The sequence below is a fragment of the Pogona vitticeps genome, chromosome 3 (genome assembly GCF_051106095.1).
Source record: "Pogona vitticeps strain Pit_001003342236 chromosome 3, PviZW2.1, whole genome shotgun sequence".
Taxonomy (NCBI): domain Eukaryota; kingdom Metazoa; phylum Chordata; class Lepidosauria; order Squamata; family Agamidae; genus Pogona; species Pogona vitticeps.
The window spans coordinates 129,088,556-129,102,077 of NC_135785.1; the positions used below are offsets into that span (position 1 = coordinate 129,088,556).

The 13,522-nt window shown below is 37.2% G+C and overlaps 1 long non-coding RNA gene across 1 annotated transcript in view; it reads left to right on the forward strand.

Moving 5' to 3' along the window:
- LOC144588252 (uncharacterized) overlaps positions 1–13,522 on the forward strand; it is a 34,963-nt gene that overhangs the window by 6,370 nt on the left and 15,071 nt on the right. Inside the window, exon 2 of the long non-coding RNA XR_013543706.1 lies at positions 1,603–1,753. This is a non-coding gene — a long non-coding RNA (uncharacterized LOC144588252). The remainder of the gene's footprint in view (positions 1–1,602; positions 1,754–13,522) is intronic.

Below are 13,522 nucleotides of genomic sequence, written 5' to 3' on the forward strand. Positions count from 1 at the left end.
AGCTTTAAGAAACATTCTGATCAAGCTGTACTTATTAACTCTGGGAGTGAAATAACTCCTTGGTCTTCATAGGATTGTGTTGACATGTTGGACTGGGGTCATTGCAGAAGCTGGATCTAGTTGGGGACTTGTCTGCTATGCACCTGTCTAAAAAGGCCTGATTCCACAAGAACTTTTTCCTTTCCTAGTTTAACAGAGCCAAAGTCTGACAAGAAATGTTGTGCCTGGCCCAGAAGGGCCCGATCCTGCTAAGGAATTTTTAGTTTGGGCCTAGAACAGCAATGGCGAACCTATGGCATGTGTGCCACAGCTGGCACACAGAGCCATCTTTGTGGGCACGCGAGCAATAAGTTGCTGGATCACTACCCCCGGCAGCCAAACCTGAGGAGGAGGCTGTAGCCACAGTGCTAGTGTCTGGACAGGGGGCAGACCAGGATCCGGAGCAGCTGGCGCTGGCAGGCTGGCCAAGCTATAGGCAGTGGCGGGGTTGGCATAACTGGAGATGGATCCAGAGTGGGGTCTGGAGGCACCTCCGTGCCCGGGATTCCCCCTTCTGCCACCGCCACATCTGCTGCCACTCACCACCCGCTGGTTTGTTTTTTGTTTGCTTGCTTGTTTTCTCAGTTTGGGTACTCCGGCTGAAAAAGGTTTGCCATCACTGGCCTAGAAGATCCTGAATCTAAAAAGGATCATGTACTCAATGTATGTTGGGACATGAGTCTGTCAAAGCCTAATTTTGTTCAGGAGCAAGCCAGACCTAATTCTGTAAAAGACTTTTGGTGCAAGTTGTTTTCTCCCTTTAATAAAGCTTCTTCTTCTGCAAAGACTATCATAATGGAAGGGTCAGCTGTAGAGGCTCACAAGAGGTTTTTTTTACTGCCACTAAGCCATCATTGTTCTTGTTCTTATGTGCCATCAAGTTGTCTCCAACTTACGTTACCATATGATTATGTGACGTCCAAGATGTGCTATCATTAACAGATCTGCTCAGCTTTTCCAAACTCAATGTTGTGAGTTCCTTTAGGGAGTCAATCTATCTCATATCTGGTATTCCTCTTTTCCTGTTGATTTCTAATTTTCCTAGCACTTTTGCTTTTTCCCCCAGCAAGTCTTGCCTTCTAATGATATGCCTACAATAGGATAGCCTCATTTCCACCAACTTTTGCTTCTAGGGATAGTTCAGGGTTCATTTGATTAAGAAGACTAACCCACTTGTTAATCTTTCTGATGGTCCATAGCATCTGCAAAGCTCTTCTTCATCACCATATTTCAAATGAATTGATTTTTTTCCTCTCAGCTTTCTTCACTGTCCAGCGCTCACATCCATACATTATAATTGGGAATACAATAATGTGGATGATCCTGATCATGTTCTCCAGTGACACTTCATCATATTTTATTATATTTGAGTTTCTTCATCGCTGCTCTTCTGAGTCTCAGTCTTCTGTTTTCTTGGCTGCAGTCTCAATTTGGGTTGATGACTGAATGAAGATATACAAAAACTTTTTAAAAATTCAAATTTGCTTTTGTGTTTTTTCTTGTGATTTTCAACTGCAGATGTTGATGGAGTGATATTTTGTGTATGCTTATCTGTTTTTATAGGATTCCATGTGTTGGCAAGGATGGATCTCACATAGAGTGAAAGGACAGAATATGCCTGTTTGGGAATATCCTCATACTTTTTCTCTGGCACAGCTGATGTTTTTATACAGTCTCTTAACTCCAAAAAGCAGTCCTAATAGCTTGACGGCAAGTAAGTATGTCCTTGAGACTCAAAAGTGCTCTCCACCCCTTAAAATTACAGCAATGTTATTTTAACTCAGGACTCCTTAAGGACCAGCTGCAGAAACAAACAACCAGAAAGGAAACAGAGGAATGATCTAAGATAAGTTTCTTCTGATGTCTGGAAGCAAAGTTGTTTTTGGAAGGATGAGCATGAAGGTCTAATTTAAGTTAAACTGGCTTGAGGAAGGAAGGGCGTAAGGGAAATATTTCCTCATTTCTCTCTATAGGGCAAAAGTTTTACTCTTTTCCCTTTCTTCAGCAACAGTCAGTGAGTAGAATCAGAAATGTTTGTCACAGCTGCTCTCTACTATGACTATCCTTTCTTGTCCACCCTGCAGAACAATACCAACATGCGGTACTCTTTTTCTGGTTTAGATGAGGAGAACATAATGCAAATAAGGAAGGTGCTAGCAATCTTTATCTGTTTGCATCTACGTGTAAGGGCACTAGGAAACAAGGGAGAAAATACCCATTATCTGGTCACACCATTCATGGTGCTATCAGGACAATAACACTCTCTAAGGAAATGATTGTTTCACAACAAGGAGTTCATGCATTTCAAATTGCTCAGCATCTGGGCTTGAAATCGGTCTATTCTCCTGTTGGTTCAATACTGGTGCATTTTGATGCAGAAATGAGCCTGTCAGCGTGAAGGGTGATTCTCATAACCAGACAGCATGTAAAATCTGGAAATATATGTATTTTCTTTCTTCATGGCTGGATGATATGGAGAAAACTGGCTGCAAATGTCTAGATGTACATCTGGTTGTTATGACAGCCTGGCACCAAAGTTTATCACTTTTAATTTGTTGTTTTCAAGGAGACAGGGGATGCTATGGCTTCTTTGGAACTTGACTTAACTACTATGTGATAGCAGTTTCCTCTATAGACATATTAATAATTAGAACTGAATGGCTTCCATTTTGGAAAAGGTTTGGAAGAAGATTGATGAAAGATTCCTTTTAAAATCCTCTCTGGGTGTTTTTATAAATAAACTTAAAACCTGGCTATTTGGTCAGGCTTTCCCTCCTGCCATATCTTAATTTCTTATACTTTCACCACCTTGGATCTATAATATATGTTTTTGGTTTAGTTGTTTTTAAATTTGCAAACTGCCCAGAGCAGACCTTTGGTCTAGATGGGTGGGATAGAAACCAAATAAATAAATAAATAAATAAATAAATAAATAAATAAATAAATAAATAAACCTGCTAACAGAATATAGCAGGATCCAATACAGGTCAAAACTAATCAGTTTGCCAGGAGAATCTTGTGTTTTACAGGATCACATGAATATCTGTTGTATTTTCATGCTCCAGCTATAATAATATGAAAAAGAGATTTGCACATCTATTCCATGGGCCAGTTTTCCATATTTGAAGCTTAGAAATCTCCTCATGTGAGAAACTGGAGAATTCCTCTGTAGCATATTTTGTTAAACTTCCACAGTCACAAATATGACTGTGGAAGCCTATATTATTCCTACTGCTTCTCTCACTTCCCCTGGTAGTAAGGAAGCATGGAAAATAAATTTACACTGATTGAACTTTTTATGAATTTCTGCAGCACATGGTCTATGTGAGTGTTAACAGATACGGACATGTATTTTTTAGTTTCAGTTCTTTGGAGGCAACTGCCAACACTATATTTTTTTCTATTAATATTCAGAAATACCAGGCACAGTCAATCAAAATTACAAAAACTTTGACTGCTTTTATATAACAGGTACAAGTTTCAACCAAAACCCTAAGTATCTGTGAAATATCGTTGTATTAAAAAATACCAGAAAAAGTCAATCAAAATCATAAAGACATTGACTGGTATTAACAGATACAAGATTTAACCAAAAATCTAAGGATCTGTTAACTATTAGCAGAGTGTGTATGCTGATATTGATATTGCTGGTTTCTGTAGCTCAGATGGTGTAAATTCTGAGATCCGCAACTGCTTATAATACTGTGTGAAATTTCCTGATATTGTTCCCAAAGCCCCAATGACTATGTGGACTACTGAAGTGTGTTTAATCCACAACCAAGATGTTTTGATTGCTAGGTCTCTGTATTTTGTTAGTTTTTCCAATTCTTTATCTTCAACTCTGGCATCCCCTGGAATTGCAATGTCAATGATCCAGATATCTCTTCATTCTATTATTACTATGTCTGGTGTGATATGTTCAAGGTATCTATCAACTTAGATCCAGACATCCCACAAGATCTTGACTTCCTCCTTTTCTGATACCTCCTCTACCAAATTTCCCATGGGTTTTTGGAGGCTGGCAAGTTATATTTTTTGCATAATGACCAGTGTATTAATTTTGCCACTCAGTCATGTCTAATTTTGTAATCTGTTTGTGCAATCTTTGGACATTCACAGATGAGGTATAGAAGAGTCAACATTTGTTTTAGCACCAACCCCTTGGATCTTAGCTTTCATCACATTGGTTTGGAGTGCTTGTTCTTGTGCAGCAAAAATCAAGCCTTTGGTTTCTTTCTTAAGGGCCTCCAGTTTTAGCCATGCCCATGTTGAATTATGGTCATGCTTTCCATGAATATTTCTCAGCTGTTGCCCATGGAGTGGTTTATTTTTCCAACCGTTTAATTTATTTTCAAATTGTTGTGTCATATATTGAGTCTGTACTATCTGCTGTATTGGCAGTAATCCACAGCCTCAAATTTTTCATGGTAAAGAAATCCATCCACATCACATTTTGGATGCAATACATGTTGCTTGTTCATTAGTTTCTGTGTTTTTCAATCCAGTACTTTTGATTCATTTTGGGTCCAGTCTATTATTCCATCTGGGTATCTAATTACTGGAACCGCCCATGTGTTTATGGCTTTGATTTTATTTCCACCATTTAATTTTGATTTCAAGATTTTCCACATTCTTTCAATATATTCCCTTTCTGTCAGGCCTTTAATTTTTGTGTGCAGGATGCTCTCTGCTTCTAGTATTCAAAGGTATTTATAATTTTCATCATTTGATAAGATTTTATAGTATTACCAGTTTTTAACTCTGTTCCATCTATTTTTGGATCTTACCACGGTGTACAGACAGAACCGCACATTTGTCAATTCCAAATTTCATTTGAATAGCTTCACTAAATATTGGCTTGGTGTTTAGCAGTGATTCTATCTCTGTGGAACTTTTTGGATATAGTTTTAGGTCATCCATTTAAAACAGATGATTGATTTTTCCTGATTTTTCTGAAATATGGTAGCCCAATCCTGTTTTATTTTAAATTATTGACATGAGGATTAGTGGAATGTTAAGCAGCAGTGGAGAAGAATTTCCTTGAAATATTCCTCTTTTGATGTGAAATCCCCTAGTTTCTTCACCACAGGCTATTAAGACAGTTTTCCATTTTTCCATGTTTTTCTAGAGGAACTTCTGAATATTTTTGTTAGTCACCAAAAGTTTTAGGCAGATGTTAATCCAGCTGTGTGGCAATATGTCAAATGCCTTTCTACAGTCTATCCAGGCCATGTTAAGATTTGTTTTTCACCTTTTTGCATTCTTTAGTAGCATTTTATCAATAATCAGCTCTTGACTTTTTAAAGTTCCTTTTCTGCTCAGTTGGGTATAGGGAATTTTCAATTAAATAATTATATATTGATCTTGCAAATACTCCTTTGAGGAAATTGAACATTGTTTGAAGGCATGCAATTGGTCATTAATTACTGGGTTCGTTGCCTTTTAGATTATCTTTTATTATCAGAAATGTGTGGCTTGTTGTCATCCAATCTTCAGTTGTAGAATTTTCAAGTAAGTAATTAAACTGCACTGATATATATATATTTTTAATAATTTTTTTTATTTTTAACAAGGGGGTGACAAAAAGGAAAAGGGAAATTGAGGTTGATAGGGAAGAGGAGAAACAATTACATACTAACGTCCATTCTATACTTATTGCCATATCAACATTCCAAGTTACTCTATTTACTCTTTTCTGCCTTCCAGGTTTAAGTTCTCATTTCAATATATGCTATTCATGCACTACCTATTGATTCAAACCACTTGTAGAGTAAGTCCCATCTTTCTGCTGCCTTTTGTAAAGGACAGTCCTTCATCACTTCTGATAAAATGTCCATTTCCGCTATTTCCCGTATCTTCTCTATGAGATCTTCTTGTTTCAGTACTGTCGGACTTTTCCAATTTTTGGCATAGAGAATTCTGGCTGCAGTAACTATATATATAACTATATATTCCTTTGATTTATCTGTGTTATCAGGTATCATACTCAATAGAAACAATTCTGGGGTTAATGCCATCTTACAGAGCAATATTTGTTGCAGCATAGCATGTACTCTTTTCCAATACTGTTTCACTACTCTACATGACCACTACATATGATAATAGCTTCCCACTGGTGCTTCACATTTCCAACACAAATTTGATACATCTGTATACATCTTTGATAGTTTTTCTGAGGTCATATGTCACCTATAAAACATCTTATATATATTCTCCTTAAAATTAACCGATCTTGTAAGCTTTATATTACTTTGCCATATTTTCAACCATTGATCAATATCAATATTATGCCCTATATTTTGTGCCCACTTAGTCATACATTCTTTAACCATTTCATCTTGCATTTGAATTTCTAACAAATAGTTATACATTTTCTTAACAATTTTGTCTTTTGAACCTAATAAGAGCTTATCAAACATCATTTGTTCTGAGTAGAAACCTTCTATTTTGTCCTTTGTGTATCTAGATTCCAGCTGTGCTCTGGACCACCAGTCTATATAAATATTTGGTGACTCTAGCTCTTCTTTAGACCTTAATTCACCATCCTTTTTAAAATAAATCTTGGTATCTTAAAAGTTTTGCTTTTGTCATGAGATTAGATTGTGTAAAGGCCTCTGTAGGTGACACCCATACCAGTGTTTTATAGTAAATTTGTTGTATAATCTTTCTCCACATTCCCAATAGAGCTTTTCTTATCATATGTAAATTAAAGTGCTTTTGCTCTTTATCTTTTTTATACCATAGGTAAGTTAAGTAATCTATCATTTTCCAAAGTTATCCATTCTTTCCAGCAATCTAAAATACAGGATCTATAATACAGAACCCAGTCTGGAAGACCAAAGCCACCCCTCTGTTTAGCATCTTGCATTGCCTTAATTTTGATTCTTGGTTTTTTTTTTCCTTGCCATAAAAATCTCATGATTATCTTATTAAGTTCTTGGAAAAAAGACTGTTTTAATATGATAGGAATTGTCTGGAATAAGAATAGGATTTTTGGCAAGATGCTCATTTTAATCGTCGCAATCCTTCCTAACAACAGTAATTGTAATTTATCCCATTTCTCCAAATTGTTCTGTATCTCCTTCATCAATTTCATATAATTATCTTTGAATAATGTGCTCGTCTTCTTTGTAATTTGTATCCCTAAATATCGAATTCTCTTTTCCTCTTGGAAGTTCGTCTTCTCTATTAACTTATGCCACTCTTGTTCTCTCATATTTTTAGTAAGTATTTTTGTTTTCTTTTGCTTTATTCTCATTCCTGCCATGTCACCAAAGTTTTTCAACATTGCCATCAGGTCTTCTATTGAATGCACTGGGTCTTCCAGTATAATGACTAAGTCGTCAGCAAAAGCCTGAAGTTTATAGATTTGGCCTTTTATTTTCAATCCTTTCAATTCCTTCTTATCTCTAATTTGTACTGTTAATATTTCTAGAGTCAAGATAAATAGTAATGGAGAGAGTGGACACCCCTGTCTAGTACCTTTCTGTATTTGTATTTCTTTCAACAACTCACCGTTAATTCTCACTTTTGCCTTTTGTTGGGTATATATTGCTTCAATTAGCTTCAAAAATCTTTCTCCAACTTGCAGTGTTTCCAGCAAATATATCATAAAATTCCAATCGAGATTATCGAAGGCTTTCTCCACATCCAAGAATATCATGGCCATCTGTTTCTCCGGGTATGCTTCATAATATTTAAACTGCACTGATATATATTTTGATAGTGACTTGTTAAATGCTTTAACCAAAATCTGTGCAGCTCATCCGGACCAGGTGCACTCCAGTTTTTCACCTCTTGTACCTGCCGCTTAATCAGTTATTACAATATCATCCATTTGTTTTCCTTGAGTTTCTTTACAAATGTCTTTAATCCATACAGTGATTTTGTTATCTCTGGTTGGGATTTCCCAATTTTCCCCCCAGAATTTTAGAGCATCATCTTTACATAATTGTGATTTATAGAATAATCGTTGGGTTTTTGTGCTATTTATTTATTTATTTATTTATTTATTTATTTATTTATTTATTTATTTATTTATTTATTTATTTATTTATTTATTTATTTATTTATTTATATGCCGCCCACTCTACCCAGAGGTCTCTGGGTGGCTTACAATAATTAAAATTCAATACCCTTTGACATCCGAAGTGGAGTGAAATAGGGCTGTATCCTTGCACCAACCCTTTTTGGGATCTTTTTTGTTCTATTCATTTAATTTATATACTGCCTATCTGGTTTCTAACACCACTCTGGGCAGTTCACAACAAAATAAATCAAGATTAACAAAATAAATAATAGCCACAAAACATAGGCATAATATAAAAATCAAATAAATGTATCTGTCAATTAACTTAAAAAGTAGTCATATTGATGGGCTACCACTAAGCCAGCAGGGTTTATGGATGACTGGCAAACAGAACTTAATTGGGATCACAATGCCACAATGTTATTCATTACAGCAGCAGTAATTCTTACCATCTTTTTTGCTGTCATGCTGAAGCACGCCTTTGGAACTGCAACAGAAGGTGTCTATCTCTGGACTAGATCAGACGGAAAGCTCTTTAATCTCTCTAGATTGAGAGCGAGGACCAAAGTCCAACTGAAATGCATATAAGACTTCCTCTTTGCAGATGATGCAGCCATTGTTGCCCACTCTGCTGAAGACCTCCGACAACCCATGAATCATTTTAGCAAGGCTTGCCAAGACTTTCGACTAACAATCAGCCTGATGAAAACATGGCCCAGGGCATGGACTCACCTCCCTCTATTACCATTTCCACACAAGAATTGGAGGTTGTTCATGACTGTGTGTACCTTGGCTCAACGATCTCTGACACTCTCTCTCTAGATATTGAGCTGGATAAACGCATTGGCAAAGCAGCTACCATGTTCTCTAGACTCATAAAGAGAGCATGGCTCAATAAGAAGCTGACAACATATACCAAGATCCAGGTCTATAGAGTCTGTGTCCTGAGCACACTCCTGTACTCCACTGAGTCCTGGACTCTTTGTGCATGGCAGGAGAGGAAGCTGAACATCCATATGTGTTGCTTCTGACGGATTTTTGTTATCACCTGGCAGGACAAAGTTTCAAATAGAGTAGTCCTAGAATGAGCTGGAATTTTTAGCATATAGACATTACTGAAACAGCAATGTCTACATTGGCTTGGGCATGTTGTGATAATGGCTGATGGTCGGATGCCAAAGGATCTCCTGTATGGAGAATTAGTGCAGGGAAATCACCCCAGAGGGAGACCGCAGCTGCAATACAAGGACATCTGCAAGTGGGATCTGAAGGCCTTAGGAATGGACCTCAACAGATGGGAAACCCTGACTTCTGAGCATTCAGCCTGGAGGCAGGCATTGCATCATGGCCTCTCCCATTTTGAAGAGACCCTTATCCAGCAAGCCAAGGCAAAGAGGAAGTCACAAAAGCAGCAAAATCAGGGAGATGGACAGGGGACAGATTGGATTTGTCTTCACTGTGGAAGGGATCGTCCCTCTCAAACCACACTAGATGCTGTTCCAAGTCCTCCACACAGAGCATGTTACCATAGTCTTTCAAGACTGAAGCATGCTACCCATTGCTTTAATTCTTCCATAATTTCAACAATTGTTTTCTAGTTCATATATTTTGCATAGTCTGGCTTTCACATCTACATTTTAAAGTTTTGAATTTTTCAAGTGGTTGAAGTTTCTAATGTCTGCATGTCATGTATTTATATGTGTTTTTTTTCAGTCAAATTTTCCATTTTGGAGTTCCAGGAGTTTTCTGCATTTTTTACAGCTTGTAACCAAGTTCTATGGTTGTTATCATAGCTGTGCTACATGAGCTGTTTTATTTCCTTTAGTGTGTTGGTTGGTATTATTCTGATTACTACATTTGTATCTGTCAATAAATATTTTCCTGGTTTACTTTATGATTGGTGCAAAATGGGAAGCCTTTGTCTTTCTGTGTTTTGGCTAATATGGTTTATGATTTTTTTTCCCCTCAGTGCTGTCTGCTGTTCTGTCAACTCATAATTTCTGTGTTGTTTCATAAGTTGTTTCTCTATTGATACATTTTCTTCCACTCCTGTGTCTACCTCTACATTGTCTTCCATACTATGGTCATTGTTTTATGTTCATTTTTCTTTTGCCATTGTTTCCAGTTCTTGCAAAATCATGGGGTGTGGGATTTTCCTCATAATAGAATTTCATAATTTCTCAATTTTTGGCAAAACAAATTTTATGTTTACATTGTTCCTGTAGCTTTGCAGCAGCCTGTCCTGGTTCCTTATCAGGGACTGCTGAGCCCTTTAGCCTATTACCAGATATCAAGAAGCTATCTTTTGTTGACTAGGGCAATGACTGATCTGGTATGGATTTCTGTTCATTTCCCCTCATTATAATTGATGGTTGGTGGATACAATTGGTCTGGCTTCTCAGTTGAGACCTGTTTGGTTTGGGAGCCTCTTCGGGTACTGACACTATTGCCAGCATAGTTCTCAGCCTCAATGAAGCATGTGTCCAATTGATAAGTTGTTGTTTTCCTCTTCAAATTATACTGCAATACACACCATTTTGAATCAGGTTTAGGGTGATTTAAGTCTATATTTAAAAAGGTGACTGCACAACATATGTGGAAGCATGGATTGTTTTGTCAAATAATTGTTTTAAAAATACAACAGAAGCAAAGTACTTTAATTTTCCACCATAAGGATGTTTAATTTAATATTTATGTCAAATCATTGTAGCTTAAAATCAATGTCACATATGAATACCTCTGTTGGTATAAATTTCTCCTAAAGAAGGACATGGCTGAAGGAACTGATCCAGAGACAATGCCCAGGCAACGTGGATTTGGTGTGGACAGCAGGAAAAAAGGAAGGGAGAGCACTAGCTTTGCTATTCACACCATGTCATCCCCTGGGGCTGATCTGGGAAAGGGGCTGGCTCCTTCTCAGTGACTTCTGTCACTGCTTCCCATCTGGCTTCTGCTCAGAGTAGATGTCGGTCTAGATGGTCAGGGTATTAAATAAATAAATAAATAAATAAATAAATAAACGGACGGACGGACAGACGGGCAGACGGACGGATAGATGGATGAATAGATAGATGTCCCCCAACTGGGATGGGGAAATAATCTGATGGGCCAGGGGAGGCTGTGAGGCCAGCACTTCCCACTTTGCCTTTGCCACAGCCAGCCTTGTGCACTGCACAGGGATCCAGAGTGGTTTTGACCTGGGAAGGGCAGAGGGAGGGATATCCAGCTTAAGTTTCTGGGTGCATTTATGTGGGACAAGACTCCAGTGGAGTCCATGCAGTTTTGTATCCTTTGAGCCATTTTTAAATATTATTTTGTTTTTGGAAGAGAGAAAGATCTGCCATATGGTGCCCAATTCCCGGTCCAAGTCCAAGTTCAAGTTTAAGTTTATTATATTAGCTAAAAGCCGTCACAATTGTTTAAAATACAAATATAATCAAATAAAATCAGAATAAAATCACTGACATATAAAATAATAAGAGAACCTTCATATCTGGGAGTCTCCTGCACAATGATCACAATGGCTCTCAGGAAATTAGCATGAATGTTTTTGGCCCCCTTTGCAAACAGCGCTGTCCTGTATGTAATATATGGGTCACAATCCAAAAGTAACCTGACCACCTTTGTCTGAGGGCTTTCCTTCTGTAGAGCAGCCAAAATGTTACCTAGGAATTTTTGTCTGGGGTTTTGATAGAGTTAACAAGTAAATAGTGGACAACATCCTCTATCTCACCTGCTCAGCAAATACACAGCCTTAGATGCTTGGGGACATTCATGTACCTGCCGTCTAAGACAGCGGTTGGCATGGTTTGGAAGTGGAGTTCTGTGAATATGGTTCTCAAGGAGGTAATAGTAAGTGTATGTAAGTATTGCACCCTTTAGTGGTTTGTTTTCAGCAGATGGTACCAGTGAGAGAAATTTGAAGAGTGGATTAAGGATAAGCCCTGGTCATTATCCAATTTGTAGAGCCAGTCCCTCAACATTCTTTTAACCCCAGAAAAAACAAAAAAATCTCTAGAGAGGGATTTAGATTTTAGTAGGGTTTGAACTGAAGTTGCCCAGCCGCCACTCTTCCATCAATTCCCTTTCCTTCCCACTGTGTCCTTCTATTTCTGACACCCAAAATGTCTTTGTAGCATCCCCCCTCCAGCCACATCTCCTCAAGCAAAGAAGTAAAAGTACCATCAAGGGAACACAAACAGTGTTTCAAATACCATGTGACTGCCACATGACTTCAAATCATTTTTAGTAACACCACAGCTTATTGAGAGGCATTTCAATAATATAACTGTGCTCTTTAAACAACGAATTCAGCCTCTAAACATGATTTCATTTCAAAATAATGAAACATGTGCAAAAGAGCTTTCTTATAGACAAATGAGATCATAACACAAGATTGCTTATTATAGTATATTGCTTTCTGTCCGAAATCTTATAGTGTCTATTTTCTGTGAATCATCAGCTAACATTTATAAAGTTTTCATGTCCTTCTTGTTGCAGATCTGCATTATTAGCACATATCTTATCCATTTGTTCACCAGGGAGACCTGGAACATTTACCCAAAGTGTGTATCTTGACTTAGTGTATTGTTAACAGGATGACATATTTAAATACTTAACCATCTGTAGATTCATTTATAGATCATAAACAATGGTGCTGGGCCAGGAAAGAGGATGGGATTTTAATTGCTGCTATGTATAAATAAAATAAAAATGAAGCATTTCCTTTTTGGTTCAAAAGGCATCATTCCATTGTTTTGATTGAAGGTCAACCCCAGAGCACTCTTCATCCTTAAGGAAAAACAGACTAGAAAGATGAGTCATAAAAATTAAAATATGATTTTAAATTTGCTACTTTAAGCTTTGTGTATCTTTTAAAAAGCTATACAAATGCTAAATGTCCCCAAGAAGCTACCCACTCTTCATTTACATATACATATATGAAACAGTTGTGAATTTATACAAACTCATCTTATCTAGGTTTACTCTTAAGTTAATGTGTTTAGAATTAGCATCAAAAAATAATGCCAGAAAAAAAACTGGGCAAGATGTTCCAAAATTAGTTCTCTGCCTACCTATGTGCTTCATCTAAAGTTTCATATATGACTGAATATTATACAGTATTTCAAAAACAAAGGCATCACTATTGCAGTTTAATTTTCCCAACATCCTTAGGTGGAACTTAGATCCTCTAGATCTGCTCATCTTCATCATAAAACTTCAATCATACAAAATTTTAAGACCTCAATGTGAATTAGTCCATTTGCCAAATCTGTTTCACATATTTTGAATATGATGACATCTGGAGATCTTAAATGCTTGCCACAATTGTAAGTATAGTTGGCTGTTATTTGACTAATAAAGAATAGAGTTGGACATGAAGTACTTAATGGCCCTTCATTCTGAATTATTGGTTTGGTAGCACAACTGTAAAGGGACGTGGTGGCGCTGCGG